Raw genomic sequence first — 15,315 nt, 5'->3', positions numbered from 1 at the left:
CATCCTTACCTCAAAACAACACTGGTTGAACTTCTTCCATCACGTATTTGTTTCTCTGTTTTGAATTTGTGGTGGGTATATTGGCACTCCAATTCAGAGGCATAAGTATTTCCACACTCTTCCTTATTTGCTGTTCAACTTTCACATGCGTAAGAAGCAATGGGAAAATATGCTTTGGGTTATGTGCACCTTATGTTTTTTGGGGAGTAGTGGAGTAGCTGGGTTTTATGAAATTTCTATGTTCATTTTTGAAGAAACATCAAACTGCCTTCCAGAGGGGTGGAGTGCCTTCTAATTTGAGGAGTCCATTTTGCAGCACTCTTCTGAGCAATGTTCTACTGTTATATATGGGGTTTTCTTCCTCTTACGCATATTTATTTATTTTTAATTATCAAAATGTTTTATTTTCATTTTTTTTCATTGTTGCACATTTTCTTCTGCCTTCCTCCTCCCCCACCTTCCCTTCCCTTTCCCCAGCCTCCTTTCCCCTGATATGCACCCCTTGTTCTAAATTGTTGTCATGCATACAACGTTTAATAATATGTTCCTTTTAGAAAGTTCTTCCCCTTATCTGGTCTAAAGTTGGAAATAAACATAACATTTGACCCCGAAATTATGCTACTGAAAATATACTGTAAAGAAACCCAGCCACAAGGCAAGCAAATGTATGCACATTCATGCTTATTGTTGCATTATTCACAATAGCAGATAGTTGGAAGCAACCCACCAAATGAATGGACAGAAAAACTATGGTACATTCATATTATGAACTATTATGCATTGTTAAAAAACAATGAACTTGTAATACATGATGGAGCCTAGCAGACATTATGCTGGATGAAATATCTCAGTCATAAAAGGACAAATACTGGATAACACTACAGTTTTAAAATAGGACAGATGGGGAGATTGGGGAGAGAATTGAAAAAGAGTACATAGATAATGAACATTACACATGGGGTTTTGAAGGCCTCTTTTTCCCAAAGTATATGATAAGCCTTGCTTCTTAGTCTACTTCAGTCTGGAAGTTTTGCTGACACTTGCCCACTCTGGGTGACCTTGCTGGTATTTGAAGTACCAGTAGCATAGCTTCCATCATCCCAGCACATAGAAGCCAGCACAGCACAGTGAACTCATACAAGCCAGCACAGCACGGTGAACTGACAATTGAGTGACACTGTTAAGAACAGGTCATTGTTTTGCCTGCACTATCAGAGAACTGGAAAATGAAAAAGAATGAGAGAGAAGAATTGATAACTTTGAGTTGTGGTATCAGAGAAGAGTACTGAATATCCTGTAGACATCCAAAAGAACAAACAGATGTCTTGGAAAAAGTGCAGCCAAAATGCTTCTTGGAGACAAAGATGATGAAGCTCCATCTTTAGTACTTTGTACATGTAGCTAGGCAAGGCTTTTCCTTGGAAGAGTGTCATACTTGGAAAGATGAAGGGTCAGGGAAGGAGAACAAGATCTCCAATGGGAGAGATTGACATGGTGACTTCAACAATGGGCTCTAGTGTGTTAGAGATGATGTACGTGGCACAGGATAGGGCAGGGTTCAGGTTGGCTCTTCATGGATTGCTATGAATCATACCTGACTCAAAGATGTGTAACAATGACGACGACAACAACAACAACAATATATTTTGTAGATGAAAACAACTTCCAGCCCGAGTAATCATGCAGAGATTCCTCCATCCACATCAATTCTAACTCATCACAATCCTATAGGACAGACTAGGACTGTATGTACAGCTTCCAAGGTTGTCAATCTTTATAGAAGCAGAGTGCTACAACTTTCTCCTGCAGAGCAGTTGATGATTTTGAGCCACCAGCCTTTAGTGAGCAGAAAAATGCTTTACTAGTGGTGCCACCAGGACCCTATCGTCATTTGATAGAAGATACAGAAACAGGTATTTGTTGTGAGTATAATATTTCATTACTAGCCTTTAACAGCATTTAGCAGTTTTTACCATTTCCCCATACTGTATGTATCATTTTATAGTCTCCTGGTGTCAAGAAGGGAAGTCACTATTGTCCTTAATCCAAAATCCATAATTCAGAACCTGTTTTGAAACAATAGTAAATCAAGAATCCAGTGACCTTTGAATCATTCTATAAGCCATAGTATTTAATGATAGATATTTACCAACTGAGAATTTTCAATAATGCCGTCATGAAGCACTAAGAATTTCTAGCATACATTCGTCATTTATCATTAAGCTGTAGAGGCCTTTTATTAATATTAACTGTGTTTCTGTTAATAGTGTTTGACATTTGTATACCCAAGGGATCTTTCAGTCGTAAGTGAGTGGAACCCACTTTAAACTATTTTAAGCGAAGAACAATATTTACTGGCTCTTGTAACTGGTAGCTTGAGGCTGAAATCTAGGTCCAACTGTTTTTGTGGCTTGAATTCTCTTTCTAATTCCTGACTCTGCTTGGCACTGACTTTACATCTCTGTTGGCCTCTTTCTTCCACATGGATGGGCTTTCATAATGTGACAGTAGCTAAGTCTCAAGTCTGCGTTATTAGAATTTGTGATTCTAATGGGAGAGTCTTCTGCAGAAATTGTTGTTGTTACTTGCTATTTAATCAATTCTGGTTTGTAACAACCCCATATGTACACAGCAGAACTACTTTGTAGGGTTTTCCAAAGCTGTGCCTCTCAGAAGTAAATTACCAGCCCTATTTCATGAGTTCATTCTGGAAAAGTCCAAATTACTAATTTTTAAATAGTTGAGCACTTAATCATTCTTGTAACCTTGAAAGTTCTGAAGAATTTCCATGTGTTTCCATGTACCCTCAAGTTGGAACTGACTCATACCTGACCCTCCCAGCAGGCTTTCAGAGGCTATGAATTGCATGGAAGCAAATTGCCAATCTTTCTCCCACAGAACAGCTGGCACATTCAAATGACTTGTCTTTGTCTTGAAAGTAAAACTTCTTACCTCCAGGCCATCAGAAGAGATGATAAGGCCATCTTGTCACTATTCTCTTTTTGTCACTGCGCTAGGTGGGAAGCTAGTGGATGGATTCAAACTGTCTTTGGATTGACAGTGTAACTTTTCAACACTAGGCCATGCAAGGAGATGGTAAAGCCATCTTTCCACTAGGCCATTAGGGGAAAGGATAAGGCCATCTTACCACTTACCACTATGCTAATCTTTTCACTGTGATGGGATCGGGGTTAATAGGTGTTGTATTATAACTTAAATCAAGTTATTTATCTTAATTAATAAGAACTCATATTGGTTTGGTAAAACATTACAGTTATTATTGTCATTTATTGGCTTTGTTCGTAAGTGTAAAGTGTGAGGAAGTGTGAGAAAGGCACAGGATAGGAGAGGGTTCAACTCTGTTCTTCACAGGGTCTCTATGGATCATACTTGACTCAAGGGGACCTAGCAACAACACTAACAATAACAGTAACATTAACTTTGTTTTATGTGTATTTAGTCCAAAAAAAGGGAATCTGTTAGTGGTATGGATTTATCCAATAGTCACTCACTGTCCCTCATTGTCATGGAATTGAACTGATGAATACCTAATCCTCTGGCAGGTTTTCAGAGGCTGTGAATAACAAGGAAATTGCTTGTCTTTTTCTTACGGAGTAGCTGGTAACTTCCCCTCTTTGTATTTCCCATATAAATCCTTCTCCAGTTGGCCACTAGCAGGATCTGCAATGTTTTGTCACACATAACTTCATCATGATTTAGAGCTGATAGTATAGCACACCAACAATAAAAATTTAAAAACAAACCAAATAACTGTTGTGCAATTGTTTTTTTATATAACTTTTCTCATTAACTGGAAAATACACGTTAGAAATCTCAAATATATACTACTTATATTGCCGAGAATTAGAAGCTATGTTGTCTGGAATCAAGATCTCATAGAAAAAAGACAAAATTATCAGACAGATGGGAAAAATAGAGACACAAATTTGATAGAACTTATTTACAAATTGACCCTTTACATGAATCTTTTTATGTTTTAATATTCTATCTGAAGTCTTCCAGATTATCTTGCCCATATTTCCCTATAAAATTGATGTCCTACCTTAAATATGAAATAGAATACACAGTATATACACAGGTTATTGTCTTTACAATTACTTACTATGCATCAGAGAGCTGGGCAGTGACTAAGGATGACATAAGAATTGTTGTCTTTGAGTTATGGTGCTAGAGAAGAGTCTTGAACATACCATAGACCACCAAGAAAACAAATAGATCTGTCTTAGAGAGGCTGAAACCAAGTTTCTCCTCAGAGCCTAGGATTTTGAAGCTCTGTCTCACATACTCTGGGCATGTGGCCAGGATGGATCAATCTTTGAAATACATCCTACTCATAAAAATAGAGGGACAGTGCAGAGAGGAAGACACCAGATAAGATGAATTGATACAGTAACTATGACAATGGAGGTAGGTGTGTTGGAGTCAGTGAAATTGGCTCAGGACAGGGTAAGCTTCAGAGCTGATGTACACAGGATCACTGTGAGTCACAGGCGATTTGTTGACACATAAAAACAACAACAACATTTTGCCAGTTTAATTCCGAAGCTAAATCTTGATTTTCTTTCCTTATTTCTTTTCACTCATCTTTGACTGTTCTACTATGAGAAGAGAACTCTTTTTGAATTATCAACTATCTCAGTCAGTTCCTGCAAAATTGTCTCTTTACTTACCAGGATAATTGACAACAGGACATATAGGATCATGTTGAAATGTCTTACTTTGGCTAAGTTGATTATATTCACCAGAATCATTTCTATACTTGCTTGCTATTTTTATACTCAATGAGGTAAATTTACAGAGTGACTTACCACAATGGGCTCAAATATGCTAGAGATGATGAAGATTATGTAATATAGGGCAGGGTCCAGATTTATTGTTCACATGGTTGCTATGAGTCGTAATTGACTCTATGTGAGTTTTACTGGACTTGACGGTACCTAAAACCAGCAACAACAATAATGCTAATTAGCTGTTATGTCCCAGTAAAAATAAACACAAGTACAAGATGGACCCTGCTCTGATCCAGAGCGAAGCTTTTAGTTTTCCTTAGAATTTCCCATATCTTTCTACAGCTTGATACTTTGTATGTTGTTATGTTGTTCTTTATTAACAATATGGGACCCTATGAACTGACTTTTACCATTACATTTTCTTTTCTATTACCACCATTTTGTAAAATCTTAAAATACTTTGCATGAAAAATGAAGTAGCTACAGTCAAGATCTTTTCAATTGCTTCTTATGCATCTAAAAGTTGGACGATGAATAAAGATAACAGAAGAGTAATTGATCTTTGAGATGAGGTATTAGAGAAAAGTGCTGACTGTCCCATGGACTGGCCAAAATCGATTTGGAGGAAATGTCAACCAGGAATTCCTGAGAGGTAAGACTGATGATACTTTGTCTCACACACTTTGGCCATATTGTCAGGAAAGGCCAGTCCTTAAAAAACAAGGCCATGCTGAGAAAGTGGAAAAGTCAGGAGAGAAAAACCTTAAATAAGATAGATTGATAGAGTGACTGTACAATACGTTGAAGTAGATCAGAGATCTAGAGGATGATGCCAGATAGGGCAAGATCAGATTTGCTGTTCATAGTCGCTATGAGCTGTAGTTGACTTCATGGCATCTAATAAAATAATAACACCTAAAGCATAAAAGTAGAGTACAAGCTAGAGTTTTAATATTTTATCAATAAATAAGATACATAACCTCTGAATTTGAAGAGGCATATTCTGAGTAAGTACCATTTCAGGGCTGGATCTAAATCTTGTACTTGCTTTTGACCAAGGAAGCGAAGTATGACCCCTGTTGATGGCTCCTTCTGGGAAAGGACTTAGCATTATATCCTCTGCCTTGACTCAGACAGTGAAATCCAAGTTCCATACTGGGATAAGCTCCTCAAAAAATTGATTTGGTAATACGTTTTCTAAAATATTCTTGTTTCAGAATGAGGGAACTGGAGGAAAAAACCTGTTAAATTTTGGCCCATTTTAGTCTTTATGGCTTAGAGGCATATGAAATTTCTAATTGCTAAAGTTATGATCAGTTAAATGCTGGAACAATTAACTGAGATTAAACTCCATAAATCAAATAATGTCTCTTATAACACTGGTTGAATTTGTTCTTCCTTTTTCTGAAGCATATGGAAAGGTCTCCTTGATTGCACATTTGCTGTCTAATTCCTTTAGTTGTAAAGCTTGCTTTTTTCCCCTCAAGATTTTAAAAGGAATTTTAAGTCTTATGGTTGTCAGGGTTCTGAGGAGTTAGGAGAGAAGATATAGTCTAGATTTATCTACTTTAGGAGATTGGAAAAAATACCCTAAACTTGACAAGATTTTGAACTGTTTTTCCCCATGAAGTACATTCCAACAGCCAGTGGGAATGAGCCATGACTGACAGAGAGCCCAGTCTAGAGTTAACTTTGGATATAAAGCATGAAGTAGAAACTTATTACCCTTGAATTCAACACTTCAATCCCTCATAATTTTTTAGTAGTTTAAACACATCACTTTTCAAAGTTAAAAACCTATATATTGACAAAGTGTACATTTTCTTTCAAAGCAGGCAAGTGGGACAATAATCTGTCATAATTTCCCATTAGATTATACGTGAAATAGCAAAGATTTTCATGACTATCTACCTACACACAACTTTAAATTATCAGGCAAACATTATAGTATTTTTGTGGTGGTGTTGTTATGTGTTGTCGAGTCACTTGCAATTCATAGTGACTCTATGTACAACAGCCCTGAAACTTGCTCTATCCTTTGCCAACTGTACTGTCTCTGACACACTGACCCTCATTACCCTAGACATTGTATCAATCCATCTCATTGATGGTCTCCCTCTCTTTCTTTTTCCCTCCACCCTTCTGAGCATTATGTCTCTCCAAGGATCAGTCCCTCCTTGCAACATGCCCAGAGTATATCAGGTGAAGCCTCAGAATCCTTGTCTCCAAGGAGCAGCCTGGCTTCACCCTCTCTAGAATGAATCTGTGTGTCCTTCTGACAGTCCATGGTATAATCAACACTCTTCTCCAGCACCACAGCTCAAAGGCATCAATTCTCTTTCTATAATCTCTAGTTATTGTCCGGCTCCCTGACGTATAGTAAGCAATTGCAAAGACTATAGCCTGGATCAGGTGCACCTTAGACTACAGATTGATGTCATTGCTCTTTAGTATTCTGGAAAGGAAAGGTCCCTGACAACCGACTTTCCCAGTGTAATTTGTCTCTTGATTTCCTGGCTGCTAGTACTAACAGTGTTGATTGTGGAGCCAAGCAGACTAAAGCTCTTAACAATCTCAATCTCTTCACCATCTATCATAATATCTGCCCAGTGAGATATATTTGTTTGGTGAGAATCTTTGTTTCCTTGATGTTGAGCTTAAGTCCATATTGAAGGCTGCAGTCCTTGATCTTCTACAGCAAATGCTTCAGGTCTTCCTCAGTTTTAGCAAGTAGGGTTGTGTTATCTGCATAACACAGATTGTTGATGAATCTTCCTCCAATGCTTATCTTCATACAGCCCAATCTCCCTGATAATCTGTTCTACATATAGATTGAAAAGGTATTGAGATAGAACATATCTCTGGCATACACCCTTCCAAATTTTGAACCATGCCTGGTCCAAGTATAGGTTTCACATAAACAAAATCAAAATTTCTGTGATTCCCTTTTGTCTCAGAGTCAGCCACACAGTCAAATGCCTTTGCATTGTATTATTCTAAATATTTCTTATTTTTTTATATCTTCCAAAATTTTGACTTAGAATGCTTAAAGAAAATGATATAATATTCATTCAAGAAAATTGTTGAAAAGAGAACACTGAGTTTTCCTTTGAACACTTGAAACCCTGACAGGTGTAAACAGTGTTCAGCTACTATTCAAAAGGCTAGAATCTCAAGTCCTTCCAGAGGCGCCATCAGAGAAAGTCCTGGTGATAAGCTTTAGAAACTTTGCTACAGAAAATTCTATAGCCATCACCTGATGACATGGAGTCACCTGAGTCAGAATAAATAAAACAGTAACTTGGTTTTGTTTTTTGTTTATTTTTTCTGGTTATGGAAATTTTGCAAGGGCAATGACCTTCAAGGGTGAGGCAGCTGTGCTAGAGTTGGTATGGCAGCCTCTGCAACAGATGTTAATAGACTCATACATGTCTTTAATAATCTGTGTATTTATTAGCCTACTATGGTGACAGTTAACTTCTTTATGTTTAGTCTGAAACCCAAGTGCAGAGATCCAACCAGCATTTCAGTGCAAAGTTTTATGTTCAATTAAACTAATATTGCCTGGTGTCAACCTCTATCCTGTAGATCACCAAAACCAAATAGAGAAGGCAATATGATTTTTAAAATATATTACTATAGCCAGATTCAATGATTCTCCAGATAATATAAAGTAAGATCTCATGACACTTCTCTAGGCTATGTATACCCTAGTATTGTATTTTCCTTCCTTTCTGTCTATCTTTATGTAAGTGTGGTGTTGTTGTGTGCCACTGAGTTATAACTGGTCAATAGCTGATCCTCCAACAAGCTTTCACAGGCAGTAATTATGGCAGGAGATTGCTGACCCTTCTGCCACACAGATGTTGGTGGATTTGAACAGCTTCTTACCATTACATTACCAGAGCTCCTTAAATCTCTCTCTTTCTTTCTCTAAATCTATCTATAGGTTGCTTTCTTTGCATATGACACACACATAACAAAAGAGGCAGAGACAGCTAACGTGTGGTGGTCTAATGGGTAAAGAGTTGAGTTGTCAACTCAAAGGCAGAGAGTTTGAATCTACCAGCTGCTGTGAGGGAGTAAGGCCGACAATCTCCTCCCTTGCAATTTACAGTTTCAGAATAACTTGTCAGTTTTGAGTCCTTAGCAATCAGCAATGAATTATGCTATTGTTAGCTGCCATCAAGTGGACTAGTACTTATAGTGACCCTGTGAACAATGGATCAGAACCTTGGCCTGTCCTGTACCATCCTCATGATCTCTGTTATGATTGATCCTATTGGCACAGTCATTAGGTCAATCCATTATTTGAGGGTCTTCTTCTCTTTCTCTGACCCTCCCCCTTTGCCAGCATGATGTCCCTTTCCAGTGACTGGCCCCTCCTGACAACATGCCCAAAGTATATGAGACAAACTTCCACTTTCTTGCAGCTAAGGACAACCCTGCTTATACTTCTAAGACAGACTTGTTTATTTTCTTGACAGTCAAAGACATCAATTCTTCTTTATATACCTACACACACACACACACACACACACTCTTTAGTTGTACTAAAGTCAGCATTTTCACGCAGTTTCCTTCAGATCTGATAGTACACTTTGGTCTTGACAGAGAATGCAGTGGATTCCAAGTGAATCTTTTTTTCTTCCCAAATGAATATCTTAATAGATATTATTGTGGCTGTTTATGATATAATGTCCTCCTACCATAGTCAGAAAACTGAAAGTAACCAACAAAAAGGAGGACAATGTTAGTGCAAGGAGAGGGCTCCTTTTTGAATAGGAGTTCATGAGAAGAGTAATTGGAGCATCACATAGTTCAGAGTAATAGCCAAAAAACTATAAGCTGGACAGAACCGCTTCTTACTCCTGCTTCCAAAAGAATCTGAGATACAGATGTTACCAGGGCATTTACAATTAGATTTTTTTTTCTCTTAAAAACTAAATTAAAGCTAAGCTATTGAGAACCATGAAGCTCAAGGGGTTTTTTTGTGGTCCAATTTCTTTGAACATTTTTTATAAACACTTTCGAAGCATTTTATGAGCAATGAAAACATTTGAGGAAACTGTGCAGCCACATAAAGGTCACATGCTAAGTACATTGTTGGAAAACATACAGCAGAGACCAGAGAGCAGCACAGTTTCCTGACAAACGCTGTGGACCTGAGGCAGAGTTCTGCCTCAAATTGCATTCGCTAACCAGTAGGAATGCTTTTAAGGTTTCTCTCTTGTCACTTACAATAAAATTATGTCTCAAAAACGTTACAGCTATACTGACAAAAAGTCTTCCATCCATACAGCTTTGTTTTATTGCTATTTTAATTTTTGAGGTAAAGATAAAAGGTGTTCTTAACCTCACTGAAGACTTTCCCCCCATCCACTTCTAAATCACAGATTAAATTACTTTACTCCCAAAGATTAATATTTGGAAGTAAATTATACCATATTCTTCCCTTTTAACTCTTTGTGATTTTTAAAAATTTACTATTACTTTTTATATACTTTGATCCATGGTTGTCTTAGTTTTAAAATATTTTTATGTCTCAAGGTCTTTTCATATCTTCTTCCCTTTTATCTCCGGCTCAGATGGTTATGTGTTATCTTCTTAAGATTCAGCACATTTAGAAACTTAAAAAGCATTGAAGGAAAAAAGAATGGAAGTGTATAAAAAAAACCCTTATTTTAGACACTGCTAGCAGCTTATATTTCAAGTTTGTTCAACATCACAGATGAGTTTAAGGATGTATTCTGACTTGGACTACAGAAAACAGCTGTGGGGATTGAATTTATAAAGAAAGACTCTAGTTTTAAGATTCATATATGTAACTTCAATATCTACTGGCGATCAAGGAATCCAAGATTGTCTAGAAATTCTAATCCAATAGATTTTTAGTTAGAATAGGCCTTATTTTATGCCACAGAAATCTAAGACTCTGAGAACTTATTTCAGTAATACATGTAGGACACAAGCACTGTTTCTCACAGACTTTTTCAGAAATGATCAATATTTTTTAAATGTATTTTTAAAACTGGTTCATTATAGATATTTTTTATAACCATCAACTAACTGCTTGTGTTCGGTTCAAATCAGCTTAAAGAAAAAAATCACTTTTGGAAATTACCACCATTGCTTTTTTATAGTTTACATTTTTTAATACATTTAAACAATATGGATATATAGCTAAAATTTCCTAAACTCTTTAGGAAAAGTAACAAAGTTAACCTATACTATTTAGAAGTGCTCTTCCCAGACATAAGATTTATTTAGCCTTTGTTTTAAATAATGCTTTTTGTTACTGGTTAGTATTTCCTTTAGGCTTGTTATTTCAAAGAAACTCTTTCAACAGATAAATAATGAGAGAAGGGAGGAAACAAGTAAATGCTGAGAGGAAGAACAAAGTAGCACTCAGAGTAGATTTGACAGGGGCAAACCTCTAAAAGGAATAATTACAGAAAACGTTAAAATTGAGGAAGAAGGCTATTTGATGAGCTCATTGTACTAAAGAGATCGAAATACAAATAAATTTTGCTAAGAAAAAAAAAATTGCTCCACAGCCCAAAAACCCCCAAAACTCAGAACTACTGTTGTTTAAAAAGTAAAGGTCATTGAGAGAACATTAGTGATAACCTGAAATTTGTCATTAATAACCAAACTATTTTTTTAAAGGAACTAATGGGTTCAAATGTGTCAGAAATTATGAGGCTGGCACAGGATAGCACAGCACAGCTCGATTATTGTTCATAGGGCTGCTATTAGTCACACTTGACTTGATGGCACCTAACAATAATAACAACAACTGGTTGTATTATTATACTCATAAAAGAAAATCTAAGAAAGGGATGTGGAACAAAGAATGAAACATGAAGGTTTCTTGCAAACTTTATTGCTGACAAGTAATGTCAAATGATCTGAGGGAGCCTCGTCCTATAACTTTGAAGTTTTTTCTCTGTCTCTTATGAGTCTTAGGTTATGGGGAAATATGGGGTAATTAAGTATGAGGAAAGTTCTTTCTGAGTAACATACAAGACCTTGTGACATATGCTTTATTGGGAGGCCATTTACTGCTTTTTTTTATGCTGGGAAGCAGTTAAGGGTGTAATAGAAATTATTCCAATTCTCTATGCCATTTACTCTGTTATCTTGATGTTTCATAATGAGTATTATATCACTGTCTTGACATTACTCAGGTCTAGATTAGGAATGTACACTGGCTCAAAATGAATTCATTTTCCCCTTATGCAGTAAATGGAAAAGAACAAACTAATAAAAGATAATATTTGGTTTCCATATATTTGAAGTAAAAATTATATTCTACATCAATATTTCCCCTACATGTTCTTGATATCTTTGGTAAGATAACTTCATTTCTAGAATCTTAAGTAGCTAGTAGCATAGTGCATAATGAGCTGGGTTGCTAAATTAAAGGTCATTGGTTCAAATTACTACTGTTCTAAAAAGGAAAGATGCTTCCAGAGAGATTTATAGTCTTAGGAACTCTATGAGGCAGATCTTTACTGTCCAAGACAATTGCTTTGAGTTCGAATCAACTTGATGGTGATAGGTTAAATTTGTTTTTTCTTTTTTCAAATAAATGATTCTTCTGAAGTTATTTTTGCAGCAAGGTACAGATAAAGTGGCAAGAAGGAGAATCATGTGCTTGAGTTCCCTCATTTTCTGTAATATCTTTTAGAAGGACCCAGAAACAGAACTTCTCCAAAAGTTGTTAACTACCTGCTGATAAATGACTTTGCAAGTGATGCTCAGGGATCAATGTTGTTGTCAGGGAGAATGGTTGGAAAAGACTGCATGGAAGCAAGAAAGCCAGGGATCTTTGGATTTTGGCTACCACATTTATACAGCAAAAAAGTAAATAAGTGGAAATTACTCATTTTGGCTGACTTCCCTACCACCTTCCACTCCCTCCAACTCCCCCTATTCACTTTTTGGGATATGGACACATGCAGATTCCCTCTGAAAGAAAGAACAGATGATTACACATGTCTTGCAGATGAAACTAAATTGAGTCTCTTGCATTTCAGCAAATAGATGCTATTGCACTAATAACTCCTTGAGAAAATTCGTAAAGATTGTGGAAAGGATGGAAATGAAATGTTGAAATATATTTGGTACTCTGTCTCTAGGTCCATACAATCATCCTTATTTCATTTTCATAAATACTGGTGTTATTTTTCAGCTATGCCAATGCTCATCTTAAGCAGCATAAAGTAATTAAAATGATATGTTTTAAAACTGTGTAAATGTCAGTCAATATACTTGTCTTTTATTATCCTATCATATCTTTTGTTTTCAGTTTCACTTGTTGGAATATGCAATTGGTGGACCAGCAAGTAATGACATCAATGAGGTTGCTGATAACCCAGTCTATGTGATGGGCCTTTGCTAGCCGATATATATACGGCTATTTGCAATTGTTGGAAGCAGGAGTGGTATCCACTTCCTAACAATGTGCCTCTGGGAACTCTGGGAACTTTGAGAAATTATGACAGTTATAGAAAGGCTTCAGGTCTTTTGTTATCAGGGTTGCTCTGAGTCATGCTCTATTCAACAGCAATCAACAACAACAGATGCAGTTGAATTGGTTCAATTCATGATGATCTGATGTGTTGCAGAGTAGAACTTTCCAACATAGATTTTTTTAAAAAACTGTACTGTAAGTAGTTAGTAGTTAATAAAACATTCAAGTTTTTTAACCTCACTGAAACTTTTTTACTTTAGAATTTTATAAAGTCCTGAGAGTTTCTAAACAAGAGGAATCTTTACACATCTATAAAATAAGGGAACTATTTCACCAAACTATTAAAACTCAGAAAGATTCTGTCAGAAGTGCCTTCAAGCCCTAAGACTGAATTTTCCTCCTCTCTTCCATCAACACTAAAGTGGGATGGGGGACTGTGATTTCTCCACTTTCCACATTCCCATTCCTTCTTCTTCTCAAAAGCATTAGGATGCAGAAAGCGAAACTTGAATTAAGAAAGGATAGTGTAAACATTCCTTTTACCAAGAAAGGAGTGCTAGAGAGGATAATAGAGGAAACTAAGAGAAAGAAACCTTAAGCCACAGGGTTTAGAAACTGGTGGTTTCAATTTGGAAAGCTTTTAAAATTGGGAGCATATTTCTTGCTGTATCCTTTCATGCTGTTTTTAATGAATATTAATCTCATGCTCTATTTGCATAACTTTTTGTTCTTTTAACCTATGATTAAATGGCTTATAAATAATCACTAGCACTTACTGAGCACCTTGTTTCAGGCACTAAAGAAATATTTTACTTGCATTAATCCTCACAGCTACTTTAGAAAGTAGGCATTCTATTACCCTTATTTTCCAGAGCAGAGACAAAGATACTGAATAAAGTCACATACCTACTAAATAGTAGTTGTTGTTGTTATTTGTGACTCATAGTGACCCTATATATCAGAGCCCTAAACCCTGCTCTATCCTGTGCCAACCTCATCGTCTCCTACACAGCTACTCGCACTACCTCAATCACTGAATTGATCCAACTCATGGAGGGTCTTCCTCTCCTCTGCTGTCCCTCTATTCTCCAAAACATGATGTCCCTCTCCAAGGACTGGTCCCTCCTTGCAACATGCCCAAAATATGTCAGATGATGCTTCAGAATCCTTGACTCTAAGGAGCAGCCCGGCTTCACACTCTCAGGGACAAACCTTTTGTTCTCCTGGCAGTCCATGGTATATTCAACACCCTTCTTCAACACCACAGCTCAAAGGCATCAATTCTCTTTCTATCATCCCTAGTCACTGCCCAACTCTCTGATGCATAACACACAATTTTGAAGTCTAAGTGGTACAGCCAGGATTTAAATTTGGATGCCTGGTACCTCAGCCTCACACTGCTTTAGTCAATCATTACCAAACCAATAGTTACTTTCATTGTTATATGAGGATTGAATTACTTTTTTATTAGAAAATATTGCCAGTGAAAGCTTCCTATGTCTTCTTCTAGCACATTTAATGTCCCATTGAAATATTGCCTTCTCTTTTTCTGTCATTTTCAGTAATAATAAATATTATTTTGGTTTGCTCTTGCAAAGTGCCACAACAAATTACCATTATATGGATGACTTAAACTAACAGAAATTTATTTCACTCATCCTTTTAGAAACCAGAATTTAAATCCAAAGTGTCAGCAGAGTTGGCTCCTTCTAGAGACCTTGAGGGAGGATTTGCCCATGCTTCTCCTTTCCTGGTTCTGTCAACAACCTTTAGCATTCCAGTTTCTAAACACATCATCTCAGTCTTTTGTCACTCCCTCATGTCTGCATGTCCTAAATTTCCCTTTCTTTTTCCCAAAGTAAAACCCGATTTCCTTCTAACATCCTCAATCACATCTACAGAGTCCATTTCTAAATAAGGTTACAGTCAGAGTAACGGCATTCGGGTTTAGGCTTACATTTTTAGGAACACTATATGCATATAGTGTTAGGGACCTCTCCAAAGTACTGGAGAGCAATAGTGTCTTTCTGGAGACTAAGGTGCATCTGATACAGGCCATGGTCTTCGCAATCCCTTGTTATGCAC

This window comes from Elephantulus edwardii, unplaced genomic scaffold (assembly GCF_000299155.1).
Source record: "Elephantulus edwardii isolate Elephantulus edwardi_28Jun2011 unplaced genomic scaffold, EleEdw1.0 scaffold00012, whole genome shotgun sequence".
Classification (NCBI taxonomy): domain Eukaryota; kingdom Metazoa; phylum Chordata; class Mammalia; order Macroscelidea; family Macroscelididae; genus Elephantulus; species Elephantulus edwardii.
Note: the sequence above shows the minus strand (reverse complement) of the source record.